The sequence below is a fragment of the Channa argus genome, chromosome 5 (genome assembly GCF_033026475.1).
Source record: "Channa argus isolate prfri chromosome 5, Channa argus male v1.0, whole genome shotgun sequence".
NCBI classification, from domain to species: Eukaryota; Metazoa; Chordata; class Actinopteri; order Anabantiformes; family Channidae; genus Channa; species Channa argus.
The window spans coordinates 22,581,556-22,595,743 of NC_090201.1; the positions used below are offsets into that span (position 1 = coordinate 22,581,556).

General features: G+C 41.6%; 1 protein-coding gene across 5 annotated transcripts in view; it reads left to right on the plus strand.

Moving 5' to 3' along the window:
- The window catches only part of LOC137127056 (novel protein similar to human membrane-associated guanylate kinase-related (MAGI-3) (MAGI-3)), a 114,514-nt gene that overhangs the window by 41,948 nt on the left and 58,378 nt on the right, over nt 1-14,188 (plus strand). The gene's annotated exons all lie outside the window — the stretch shown is intronic.

The window sequence follows — 14,188 nt, forward strand, 5'->3', positions numbered from 1 at the left end:
TCATTACAGGCCTCCCAGTGCCTACACACCTTGTAAGATGGGACTTAATTAAGTTTATGCTTTCCCTGGCAGACCCAGGGGCTGGCTGCTTGCTTCTGCTGCCGATTGTTGATTTATGTTGAGTCCTCAAGGACAATCTGCTTCCTCTGCCACAGAGTAGAACAGAAAACAAACAGTAGTTCATTGCCAGCTGTTTAGGGATCAAGTCTCCCAAACTCTCTCATTTTTTTTTCTTTTTATCTTATCCTGGTCTCTTTAATGAGGGGGAAAAAAAACTGAAGTTCCAAACACTTGATCCTTCAGTCACTGTTAAACATTCCACTCCTTTTCTCTCGGAAGCGTTTTTAGACCTGTTAAAAGGTACTGGTGTAAGCCACTTCCTGGTATTATTTATGCATTCTTTTCATGTATATCAAGTGAATAGGTAGTGTGAAATGCAGTCTGTGTCTCAGTTTAAATGTTCTCATTTTTATGGCTATATGAGTCCACCACACAAAGAAGGCTTCCAGCGTTCCCCACAAACCCGGAGGCCACTGACTCTTAAGGATGGAAACACAACCTGATCTTGACCACGGCTTTCACACGGTAGAATCTGTAGTGTCAGAGTCTGGGGAAATTTGACAACATTGCAGTGAAAGGCTGTGGTGTCATTTTGATTGACAGAAAGCTTCACATCAGTGACCCCCACACTCAAGGTGCACAGTGTTCTTGTGTCTGTACAGCTGCAGTTCATCGGTTCTTTCACTTCCTACTGGGGAAAAAATAATAATAATAAATAGGATCTCAATCAGTGAAATGCCTCTTAATGCGATTGATTTGTCGGTTTTTGCATTATATCTGTTTGGTTTCAGCATTTCCATGAGAGGACCTGCTTCTCGTTCATTAAAAAGAAAGACATTTTGTCTGTGCTGGGCTTCTCTTTGATGTGAACTTCCCTTGCTGTCAGCCACAATAAATGAGATTCATCTGAGTAGCTGAGCAAGACAAATAAATCCAATAAGGTTTTGTCACTCACTTTGCGTGTCCTTTAGTGACATCCTCTCCCCCTCTTTACCCCTGCGCTCTCTCTCTCTCTCTCTGTCTCTCTCACTCCCTTTTCACTTTATATGTGCTTCTGTTTTCTTTTCCTCCCTAAAGACGCATAGCAATTCTTTACCTTTTCACATGGAAAAAAAACAGTGCTTGGTTTATTAAACAAATGTATCCCTCCACCTCCCTGCCCCCTGGGGCAGTCTTAAAGAGAGCTTGACTGCTTAGCATTTTTATCTATTTAAAAGGTGTTTGTGTAGTGCAGAGCCCCAAAGAGTGACAGGATAGCAGGATAGGGTCTGCCAGATGCCACATGCCTGAAACAAAAGCACATCCATCAGCTGTCTTCGTGACGCGTCTGCTGTGCCCGAGTTCTTGCTCTAAATCCTGACAGGCTTTGTTGATGTGCCACATGACGCTGGGCGCGCGTACAAAAGACGTCGGCTAGCTTTAAATGCATAGCTCCTTCCAATTCAAGTGCGACACGCTCTCGCCGGGGCCCAGCACAACCTTGGCATTGCTTCAAGGAGCAGGAACAAACCTGCAGAAACCTGCACTAATAAGGACAGAGTTGGGTCCCTGCCCAGAAGACTGTTTGTTCATGTCACAGAGTCACTTGTGCAACATGTTCTTACACACACAACAGAGACTTGGAGAGAGAGTGTGACAGGATACAAGCATTGGTGTGCAAACTTTGAGCCGATCTGGGATTAAACTGCTTTTTGACACTAATTAGATGTGCTGATGATAACACAGCTGGGACATGACTTGACCTGTCGCTCCTCTGAAGTGCATTACATACCATAAAACAATCTGCCTACGTCTATCTGGCCTGTGTCCTCCTCAGCAGAGAAATTTCATCTTACTAATTGCCTTTGACGCTCGGGCATAGTGTAAGAGACGCTTTTTTTAGCTAATTGCTGCTGTTTGGTGTCACTGGGCCAGAATACAAAGCCAGCGCGCACATTTTTGTTTTGGAAATGGTGTCATTATTCTGGCTTTCTCATCTGTGACTAACAGTTTTCATTCCATTACTGACAATGACAATGCAAGTGTTACAACATGGGGGCATACTGGCTGCTTAGTCAATGTGGCTGCTTAAAAACCAAGCAAAACACAACATGTTGTAGACTGGCTTGAGAGAGTGAACAAATTGCATCTTACATCTAGTACGTTGGTGTAGAACCTACGTTTCTTTTTTTTTAATGCTTTTTAAAAAAAAAAAAGTAAACATTGTAACTCCTTCATATGTGGAGCCTGGTTTACAGATATAATTAGTAAAACACAGGTGTAATAATATATGTATTAATGGGAGTTATAATTGCTGATAATACTAAATATTAATAGACTCTCTATGCCTGCCTAGTATGATATTACAGTGTGTTATAAATGTTATTCACTGTTTATAATCTGCTCATAAATGCTGTGAATAGGGAACAAATAAAACTACACATACAGTATAGAGACTCAAATTAAAGTGTTAGCAAACCATTTTAACCTTTGCAAAACATTGCCAAAAATCACATCTTAGTTTAATATCCAAAAAGTTTTTCACAAAATATTATTAGCAATATCATCCAAACGCCTCAAAAAGCAATGTTGTGTGCGAGGCATTAAAATTAAGCCAAGGCTCTGGTGTTGTGTGTTCACTGGGAGCTTTTGTGAAACTTGGTGTAATAAGCCTAAGTAGGTTTTCTTTGAGGTGAAATGACTGCAGGCTATAATGATATTAGACTTATAAATAATCTTAACTGGAATTGTAGAAAGTTCTTCAAGCGTGTTTGCACAGGAAAACCACATTGATTTCGTGATTAGCTGCGAGTGTAGGATGTGGGTTTAGCGGCCTGTCCCCACTGAATGAACACAGTGCACATTCGTGCACCTCAGGAGAACAGTTAAAAAAAATTAAAAACAAAAGTCTCTAGAAAGGCAACATCCACAGAACTAAAACCCATTAATCAGACTGAATGAATATGCAAAAGGGGCTGCTGGGATGCAGCCCGCTGCCTGTTTGGCTAACAAGGCTGGCATCCTGCAGTTTCCCTCTGAAACAGAGACATATCTTTTTCAATGGACTGAGCTCGGAGCAGCGGGCGTTTTTTGCTGTCGCTCCCCATTAACTTTCCCCTTCACTTGCTTCTGCCTGCTCCTCTCATTCCTCCTCTGCATCTAATGCTGATGCCTGCACTTGATCATTCATTCATCCACTCCCACTCTTACTCCACCAGCAGCATCGCTGACTATCAATAGTGAACTATTGTGCAGAAGAACTGCTGCATGAACACAATGTGATTCTTGGTCTTTAATAAAAGTATTGCAGGACAGGAATAGTTCGTGTTTTCATTACAAAAAATTAATTACTCTAGGGGGGTGTAACTTGCTTGAGTTGTATAACCTGGCACAGTGAAGCTGAAGTTGTGTTATGGTAATTATCCTTGAACTTCACACACCATGTATATTTTTCTTCCAGGCAATCACCGCAAACATTTCAGTTAATTAGTGCTTTGGTAACCACTCCATCATTATGTTATTTGGCAACTTTGCCAATTTTCAACTTGCTTTCTATGGCTTTAGTTTAGGATGTAAATGTGCAATAATGCTTTTCATCATTAGGAGTTCAGATAATGTCATCTGGGGGGGCTCTGGAAAAGCAGGTCGACCATGATTACAAACTCCATAGTGTGAGCAACAGGATGACATAATCTGAACTAAATGTTCCTCCAAGTGATGTCAGCTGGAGGCATTTTTCAGCCAGTAGTAGAGAGATATTTGAATGTAGGGAAGCCAGGGGGAACTTTTGATGGCATTCAGTCACATGTACTACTCAAGCTGGAACTGAAAGAAGCAAGTTCAACATTAGTGAAGGAGTCCTTTAAATGATAAGCGTTTTTGAGCCACAGTAAAGCTAACAATACTGTGGTCCTTTAAGCTTTAAGTAAAATTCCTCCCCTCTTTGTTCCACTTGTTATAGATTTCAAATAAAAACGAACAAATTCACATTGACTACATTCTAGCCTTAGCTGAAGTCAATTTAACGGAACGGCACCTCAGTACGAGAGGGTCTGGCTTCGTTCAAAGGTCTGTTGCAGCCCTTCCTCCAGGCTACAGTGTGCGGATGATGCTTCTGCAGATGCCAGTGACCTCTCCGTCTTTAATGCGCTAGTTGTCCAGACGGATAACAGTCATTCTACATCGGTAACTTCTGTTGGAGCAGTACTGAATCACAGATGTGACGTTGAGAGGGCCAGGGAGAGGTCACCGCTGTATGATAATAAATGTTACATATGGCTTTAATTGCTAGCATCAGTCAAGGTGGCATTAATCTGGTCAGAGGGAGCAGTCAAAAAGCAGATTCTGAACTTTTTTCTTACGCCAGCCAACGAGGACTCCTTTCCTCTGGGTGCTCAGAGGAATGCTTTTTCCCTGCTGCAGGGCTTTTCTGTTGAGGACTCTTAAAACCTGTGTTTTGGAAAGCACTATCATCCTTCCTCTGCCTCTGGCATCTGAGTCACGTGAAAACACATAAGCCGGGCTTTTCCATGTCAGTCACTGAGGATTACATTAAAAGTGACACAGAGGGATGATCAATATGCCCGTGTTCTCCTCTTCCCAACTACCACATAACATGGATTTTATAAGTTCATCGTATTCATATTCTCTAGAAAAAAAAAAAACTGACCTGCTTAAAGTTGCCTCTGTGTTTTTTCTTGCTCTTTCTGTGGGGAGGAAGAAGGGGAATCTGGGGGTGGGCAACTACAGAGCTCATCTCCGATGCATTTGTGTTTCATATGCAGCCTCAAACTTGTAACTGGCACAAATTTCTAATGTGCACATGTCTCCAAATGAAATGAATCCTAGTTAAACCATCTGGTACTTTTCCATAATGCTTCCTGTTACTTTTTAGACGAACACTAGCTAATTTCCTTCATCTTTGACCACAGTCTCTTTGAAAATGTGACAGGGGAACTAGTTTCTATCTTTGAATGGATGCGATTCTCTTTGGGGTTAACTGGAGTTGATTTTGATCTATGCTAGCATTGTCTTATCACGTTCACCAGACGGGCTACGGCAGACAACTGACAGATTCTAAGAGCACATTCTGCTAGTATAAAATAGTAGAGCCTGTCCATGTATATTTCCATATGCATACACGGCATATGCACACAGTCATTCATCACTACAATATTTCCTATTTACTGTGGCAGATGGAGCAGATCTCTATCTGCACAGACATCTGCTATACAGAGGAACCTTGTGCACTGTGTGAAATCCATCCTCTGGCTGTGATGAATCTGTCGGTGAAGAATGTGTTGGTCAATTCAGAGACTGCAGGTTTTAACCCTGCCCCGCAACACAACCACCACAGGGACAATGAGCCATCGATCTACGTCATGTCGCAACCACCACGTGTGACTGCTGAAGCCAGCGTGGAAATGCCCTAAACTGCTGCTGCACTAATCATTGGCTCCTGGAAAAATGAGTGTTGCTGTGAGTAATGGCACTTGGATTTAATTTGTGTTTTTGGAGATTTTAAGACTAGTTATCTAATGCAGCTCGACAAATTTTGTTATCACTGGTAACACTTGGATTTTGATCAGAAGATAAAGTAATTCAATTCAATTCAACTTTATTTATAAAGCACCAATTCACAACAAAGTCATCTCAAAGCACTTTACAGAATAAAGTCAAGACTATAAAGATGTATAGAGAGAACCCACCAATTCCCCCTTGAGCAAGCGCTTCTTCACAGTGGAGAAGAAAAACTCCCTTTAACGGAAGAAACCTCCAGCTCTGCTGGAGGTTTCCAGGCTCAGTGTGGGTGGTCATCTGCCTTGACCGGTTGGGGTGAGTGGAAAGTGAAGAGAAAAAGAAAAGAGCAGCAAAAAAACATCGGGCAGGTTGGTAGGACGATTAGCTGCACACTGGAAAACACACAGCTTCATATATTGAAGAATTAAAGTAATATGTTGTATGGTTTTTGCATTGGGCCCTCTTTTAGGCTCAGGAGGACAAGCTGAATTGGATTTCGTGGAACTGACAGCTGTGTCACCCTATCACACTCAGCTGTGGTGTTTTCCCCTGCGTCTCTCGCACCAGGTCTGCCAACTCTGCTTTCCTATTTTCCTGCCTCTCTGGCAGACAGCAGTAAATCTAAATTCAGGCTTATAAATATTTCTTCAAAAAAATCATGTACCTGGACGGCTGCTTTCTCCACAGAGATCACTCCCTTGACCATTACCCAGTTTGAGGTCGGCTTCAGTCAACATACCTCACATCGAGATCTGTCAGCCCCATAGCTGGCAGATAACGTTATTTATTCTACCGATGTGAAAGTTTAGAAGTTTTTCTGGGCCTAGTCAGTGGGAATGACCTTTGGCCTGCTGTCAGTTGACCTTGACTTTATACTTGCATTGTCATTCCTCCTGATGAAGCAGTAAAAATACACAGACCTGAAAGTACTGGCAATTTTGTGAATTTCTAGGGTTCATTGCTTGTTAGTTATGAGGTGACTGTGTGAGGTGCTGTCTCAGTTTAGTCGACCATGTCACTACTCCCTCCCCTTTTATTTTTATATTTTTTAAATAGACACCACACATTTTGGACTTGTCATTTCTCCATTTGTAGAAGATATTCAGCAAAAAAGTAATGGAGTCCCTGTGGAGAAAGGCAGCTGATATGGTTCCCCTGTGGGGAGAGTTGTACTGGATGGATAATGTCACGGACCGCTGCTTAGAGAGAGGGAGGAGGGGGATATGAATGGCTGTGGAGGTGGAGGCAGTGAAAAAGGAGATAGGAGGAAATGAGATGGTGCAGGAGAGTTGGACTGCAGGTAGCAATCAAAAAAAAAGTGTGGAGCATAAGTGCCATATTGCATACAGCACATACTGTACTTTCACACAAACTCTCACTGTGTTTTACTTTACCATTAAACTAAACAGAGCTGTCAGATGTCACATGCACAGAATGTACCTGTTAACCTCACTGACTATTAATTGTCCTCTAGAAAGAATTTTCTGTTGAATCTGTGACAAATGATGAATAACCTGCAGATTGAAATATTAAATTTAATTAAAGAGCTGATCCAGAAAAGTCTCTCTTATGTTTGGTGTTGTCCTATATCAGGCGTCTTCCACTGGTAGATTTAGTTGCTTGCTATTGCAATTTGATTTCTCTTTCTTTTTCTTCCTCTTCATCTCTTCCCATCTCCAACACATTCGAAAACAAATGAAAGACCGTTTAGTCAAACCGAAGTTATGCAGCTAACTCATTCTAAGCACGAGAGCAGACGTGGGTAACAATTACCACGCTGTAAATGTAACTTCATATTCTCTGTTACGGCCTCGCGAGACGATGTGCAGAACTCTTTCATGTTGTTATTGGTTGGATTCAGGTGCAGAAACTTTATCTGATTTAAACTTGTTAAAACAAATGTTGCAGAGCGGGCTTTGTGGCTTGTGTTTGTCGTGGGGAGAATGAAATTGGTCCTTGAGTGTCCATCTGTGTCCAGACTTTCTAGGTCAACTTTCCAGAATTTTGAACAAGCCTTTTTCCATTCACTCGCCGTGTTGTGTGTTATGGTTAGCATTAGAGGCCCGGGGGCAGATTCTGTCAGAAGTGGGGCCTGTTTTCCCATAGGTGTATTATGACCCTATCAGTTACCTCCGCCTGCTCCTGCGTCCGGCAATATACTGTAACATTTACCGTCATGTTACATGCCTCAGCTTGTCTGCTCAGTGGTGTGCTCTCCTGCTCTCATGACCGACTGGATAAGACGCAGCAGTCTTATTATTTTACATTTCAAACCGAAGCCACTTCCAGTCCAGAATTGGACCAGAGTCCAACATTTGGTGACCACTGTGCTAACACAGCTGCATGTTGGGCTGGTGTTCATCTTGGATTGTGGAATATTAACTTCATCGCCTCCTTTTTCTCTTCTTTGTTATCCTGTTCTTTGCCACTCATAAGAGTTAATTTACTGCCCTGAATTCATCATAATGATTTTTGGTGAGTGAAGGAAAATGTGCATGACAGACAAGTAAGAGAGCTTTGATGAGAATATTCAGGGCTCCTTTTGCACTGTTATGTGTTTGTGAGTGTGTGTGTGTGTGTGTGTGTGTGTGTGTGATAGTCCCAGGAGAGGTCTTGCAGTAGCTACACACCTCCCAGGGAACACAGTGAAATGGGGGCGGCTTGCATGTACTTGTTCTCTCTTTTCACAGAAGGGAAAACATCGTTCTACAGGTGACACACACACACACACACACACATACACACACACACACACACACACACACACACACACAGAAGCTACACAGCAATGCTCCGCCTTACTGTAGTGGCAGTTAGTAGGGCTGTGTGAGTAAGTAGGTCACGCATTCTGAGTGAGAAAATAATATATTCGTATTCAACTTAAGTCACAGAAAATGATGGGATTCTATCCCCACTACACGAAATGTTTTTCAATTACCACAAAGAGCTGCACCACTCGCTCAATGGGATCGCTTTAGGGTCGTGCATTTGTCTGTGTGCGGATGCGCGCAGGTTTTTGTGTGTATCGCTATTATGTTTGCTAAATGAGCCTGCTGTCCTTACCGATGGCTGGAGCTTGCATTTTGGTTTCCAGGCACAGTTTCAGATCCTCGGGGAGTAGAGGGAGGAGAGGGTATGAAGCTCTGATTTGACAGGCTCCATTTTCACATGAAATGAGTTGCTGGAAATCAGGGATATACAGGGCACAGTGAGGGAGACATCATAGGGTAGACATTACCTTTTAAGGCACTGGTGGAGATGAGGACCAGAGCATATTGCAGCCTCCATCTGTCTGTGTCTGTACGAAAGAGAGAAAGAGTTTATTACTGGGCCCAATAACAATATCAAGATTATTGATTATTACATCAATGAAAAATTTTAACATTCATCCAGAACAAATCCTGTGATTTTTTAAAAAATTTAATTTATTAATTTTCATGATAGCAGAACTTTTGATCATTTTTGTTCCTTCTACTGATGAAAGAACATCAGTACTAGCTGAATTAACAGTGTTATTACGTTAGGTTCCGGGTTTGTTTGGACACATAACACTGAAATGGCATGTAGGAGGACGCAAAATGAAACCTAAACATTCTTTCCCTTCAAGTCTTTTGTTTGCTGGCGGTTCAGCTCATTGACAGTACTAACATTTCTGTTTTGACACTTGAATTATGAGATTTTAATGTTGCCTTGTGGCATATTAGCTTTCTGTTTCCTTACAGTAAATATTGGAGTAAATATCAGTGTTTTTTTTTTGTTTTTTTTTAAGTTTAGAATGGATTTAAATTCCATGTTTAATCCAGAAGCAGAAACTACAATGTGTAGATAGTGTTATGATTGAACTTTGCTATCTAGTGTTTCCAGTCTCCTGCTGAACTTGGCTAACTTGTTATGGTAACATAGTGAAAGAGCATTTGAGTTTCTTTTTTTTTTTTTGCCAAATAAAGGTCTTGTGTAGTCTGGTCTCTTCTGGTCAGGAAGAAAGCAGAAAGACCTTGGCAGTAAATTTTCAAATAAAACAGGCAAATTGTCATAAACGAATTACAGATGATTTTGAAGCCAAAACATTAAACTGTTAATCCAATTTTACTTAAAATCGCTTAAAAGTAATTGCCTCTGGTGATTACAGACTGTTCCCAGTCTGTTGCGTGAACTTCTGCCCCTCTAGATGAAAAACAGTTGCGCTGTTCCTAGATTTGCAACGTACCATAGCAGTAACAACACAGAAAAATCAATATTCCATTCACATACGCAAATAGTCTTATTCAATGCGAATAAACACTAGCACCTGTGACGCAACATGCAGGTTTTTTTGCAGATCCACGTACAAATAACCAACAGGTCTGCGCAACAACTTCAATAATGTGGTTCTGAATTCTTTGAAGCGGAGCATAACAGTGCAGCTATTTTCCAGAGAATCCAAATTTGGTTCCTCAGACTAAATAATTCCAGTGCAAATCTCTCGTATACACTACGTTATCATGTGCATAAAATACACAATAACTTTTGGGTTTTACCATAAAATGTGCGAGCACTTTATATCATCAAAAACCAATGAACACATTTAACTTAACTCACCTTAAGTTTCCATGATTTGGAAACAATTTCCTCCAAGTATTCATACGCTTTTTTTTTTGTTTGTTTGTTTTTTTTGGGGGGGTTGGTCCACATTTTGTTGCCCCTGCCAAACTGCTGTCGTAGGCAGTTGCCTAGTTTGATTATATGGACGTGCCAGCAGTGTTTCCACATAAATAGAGCAGTTTACTTCAAGAGTTAATTGATATTTCTGTTATGTGAGCTTGGGTGTGGTCAGGCGTGCACTCTGCTACAGCTGTAACAGTCATCGTACTGGCACAGTCTTGTCCGCATTGCTACATCACCACAGCAAGGTGAGCAGTGAAACCGCTGGAGTTCAGGACAAACTAGATTTGCTGCCTTTGTTAAGCTCCTGTTTAAATGGTTCCTTGAACACCTACAGTACATCTTTCATTGGGAAACCAACATTGGTAAAAGAAGAACGCAGTCACCAGCACAAACGGTCTGCATTGCCACTCCTCGAGTTCAGTGTCACAACTAAACTAACTACACCCTGTGATAAATGCCTACTTTAAAAAGTAACTACAATAAGGCTGAGACTCATTTACAATAATACACCACACCACAGCTGGGTGGGGTCAGAAGGCTTCATTTCAGCCTCGCAACAGTGTTTTCTTATACCAAACATTAGGAATTGTGTGTTTGGGCTCCACACGCTGATCCTCACCAACACTGCTGAACGGCTCGATTTAAATCTTACTGAGAGAGACAGCTCCTAAGACTTTGCAGAGGGGCATGACACACCTAATATTGTGTGATCAGCAGAATGAGACATTCAGCTCCTTATGAAGCCTGAAAAATTCTTTAAGTGACCCCGAAACGAGTGTCAAAGAGGAGACCCTCTCAGTTGAAGTTCTCAGTGTAGTTTTCTGGCCCACGATTTTCACAGATTCATACACAAATGATGGGAGAGCCGTCCTTGTCCATAAAGGAATAGATTCTTCTCTTAAACATCATTATGGGAAGTGGTGGAGAGTGTAAAAGACAGCTCACTTGACAGTACACTGCAAAATGAGTTTTGTCTGTCAAAACAGTTGATAATATTGTTAGAAAATGCCTTTAGGCACTGCTGAATATATTCTCTGTGATTTTCATGCAGTTCTTTTTGTCAGGTTCACCCAGCAGCTATTTTACCTTAACAAGAAGCTGTTCGTGTTGACACAGAATCTGTTGTAGCTATACCTGCTCACAATTTATTAAAATGCAGAAGGATTTGACAAATAACTGTGTAACTTGTTTTGTTGTATAGTGTAGGCGAGGAATTCAATTAAAATGCACCTAATAACGGCCTGCATAGCAATAGCGGAAAATCAAATGACTGAAGGAAAAAAAAAAGTGTGTGGGAGACTGTTAAAAAGTCTTTCTATAGCGGGGTATAAAAGCTTGGCTTCGTTGGCGACGTTCTGGGATTGTTAAAAAATAAAACAAGGAAAGTTGAACAGTGACATTTATCCTCCACCTGCTGCTGTGACTGCTGGTTTAAGATTCATAAACGTTGCTTATATTTTCCATTTTATTGCAGATATGGTTCGAGTTTTTCAGGTGCTTGTTTTAACTTATGAACTGCCTTTGCCAGTTGAACCGGCCCATATATCATGATTACGAAAAATAGACACTTTCTACATTCATTTCTTATTTGTAGTCATTTTCAATCTCTGAAGATTTCTTTGCTTAGAGAAGCTCTTGAGTTGCTTTGTCACTGTTCATCTACAGTATGAAATTACCATCCAGTAAGTTTGCAGCATTTGGCTGAAGCTGCACAGAGAGAATAGTCCTATGCTGCCGCTTTATTGATAATGTGACTGCTCATAAAACACACTTTCTTTTTATAATGGCATGAAAACTATCAAACCGTTAATTTGGTCACCGGGTGCAACTAAGTCATGGTTCAGTGTCCTACTCGAGGACACTTTGACATGTGACCGGAGGAGCCGGGAATCAAACCAATAGCTGTGGGATAGATGGACGACCGCTCTACTTCCTGCGCCATGATCGCTTCATCCACTTGCAACTTTTTCTGACCTCATTATGAATATGAGGTCAGACTTTTCATCTGCTTGATTAGTTATAAAATAACCCGTGAGCGGGCCACACCTGTCCATGAAAGTCCTTGTCATTAATTGTCCGATTACCTCCTAATGTGGCTGTAATTCCTAAATGCTTAGTTGAATACTTTTGATAAACCCTTTGAATCAAAGTGAAAATCGACACTTTAAATACATCTTGATTGCTTTACTTTACTGACAATACTCTTACTGTATCTTACTGTACTGTATAGTTTACCGAGGATGTTCAGAATTACAGTGGCTCTGAAGAATTGCAGAATTCAAACTATTGTTGTAAAAACTGGGTTGTTTTAGTTTGGCTCTATTCACTGAAAACAGAAATCTCGAGGCAACTGAGGTGTGTTATTGAGAACACATTACCTAGAGCTTTTTATGTCTTCCTGAGTCAATTTAATTAGAAAGAAAATCACACAGTGGTATCGGTTCCCTTTGTTTAAGTTAGATTCTCGCTGAGTTATGATAAATGTTGTTTTGAGTGAGTCAATACCTCTACTGTGAGCCAGATCAGCATGTTCTAGCAGAGATGTTTTTTTGGGTGGAAAAAGATTTTCTCTCAGCTTTTATCTACGCCGTCCTCTGTGTTCTTATGCAGACAGGTGTAATTGAGTGAGAGCTCTGTGTAGTGGGCAGAAGCTGCATGTATAGTACTATAAAGGCATCTTTAAAAATGTAGTCACTTCATGCTGAAATGATGGACTGTCTAGACAGAGCAATGTAGCACTGTTCAGTTTTATATTGTGAGCAGCATGAAACCTGAAGTAAGTAGCTGTTGTTTTTCTGGCTTGTGACACAGGTAACTTTTTTTTTTTTCATCTTCTGTTGAATAGCTGTTATTTTCTCCACTGCCAAATGTCATGTGGAGCGAGCAGGCGGTGGGTCCTGGCCCATTTCAGCCAGTATCAGCCAGTTAACACCTTAGTCGAACTTAAAGGTCACCTCCCTTACAAATCTCCTCATACATATTCATCCGTGCTCCTCTTGGAGACTTTGCTAAGCGAGAGCTTAAGCACCTCTTTTATCCCCTCATTCCTCTCCCTTAACTGGAGGAAACCAGCCTCTAGTTCACATCCTCCTTCTTGGGGGCGTCTGCTCTCATCTCAGCTCCTCAGCCTGCCAGTTCCTCTGAGGAGGCTGAATAGCACCCATGGATAGTAAAACCTTGTTTGGCCTTCAGGAAGAGCAGAGTGAGGAAGATGGAACTCCTCTCTCTGTCCTTAACATTGCTTTATCACCAGCGTACTATCCCCTAATTAGCACCTAATCTATTATGGATGAACCTCTAATGGATCTGTAGAAATAACTACATGGCTGTACCTGCATGGGTGTTTGTGGCTTTATGTGCAGATGCTTGATTATGCTGCATTAACTATACATGCACTGGATGCATGTTGGTTGGTTACGTGGATACATTTATATTCCTACAGCCATCATACAAGTTTGCATGCATGTGGTATCAAGCTGTTGAACATTGCCATCAGCATTAGTATCCGGTGCTGCCCAACTCATTAAAAGCACCCTGCACTCAAACTACAGTCAAAAACAGAACAGTAGCGGATAATCTCATGAAAAATGTAGGGAAGCAGCAGCCTTATCTCTCGGGCCGTGTGCTGGGGTGGTTTGTGTGCTGCTACAGCTCTTTGATGTAGTCCATTGATCTCCCTTTGCTGACATGTTCTCCCCGGCCCGTGGCTCCACTAGCCGGAGAGGTGATTAGCCTTATTAGTGTAAGGGAGGGGAGTAAAGGGCTTTAGAGGTGGAAAGGATGGAGGAGAAAGTGAGGGAATAGGAGGAGAAAGGGGGAGGAGGGATGTTTGGCTGTTGCAGAAGATGGTGATCAAGCTCTACCCCATAAGTTGCTCTGCCTGTAATCAACGTGAGTGAGCTAGAGAAAAAGGAGGAGGCCAGCTGCAGCAGCACGAGCTGCTTTGTGACTGGGTTGGGTTAAAGTGCAGCACTGCAGTGCTTTG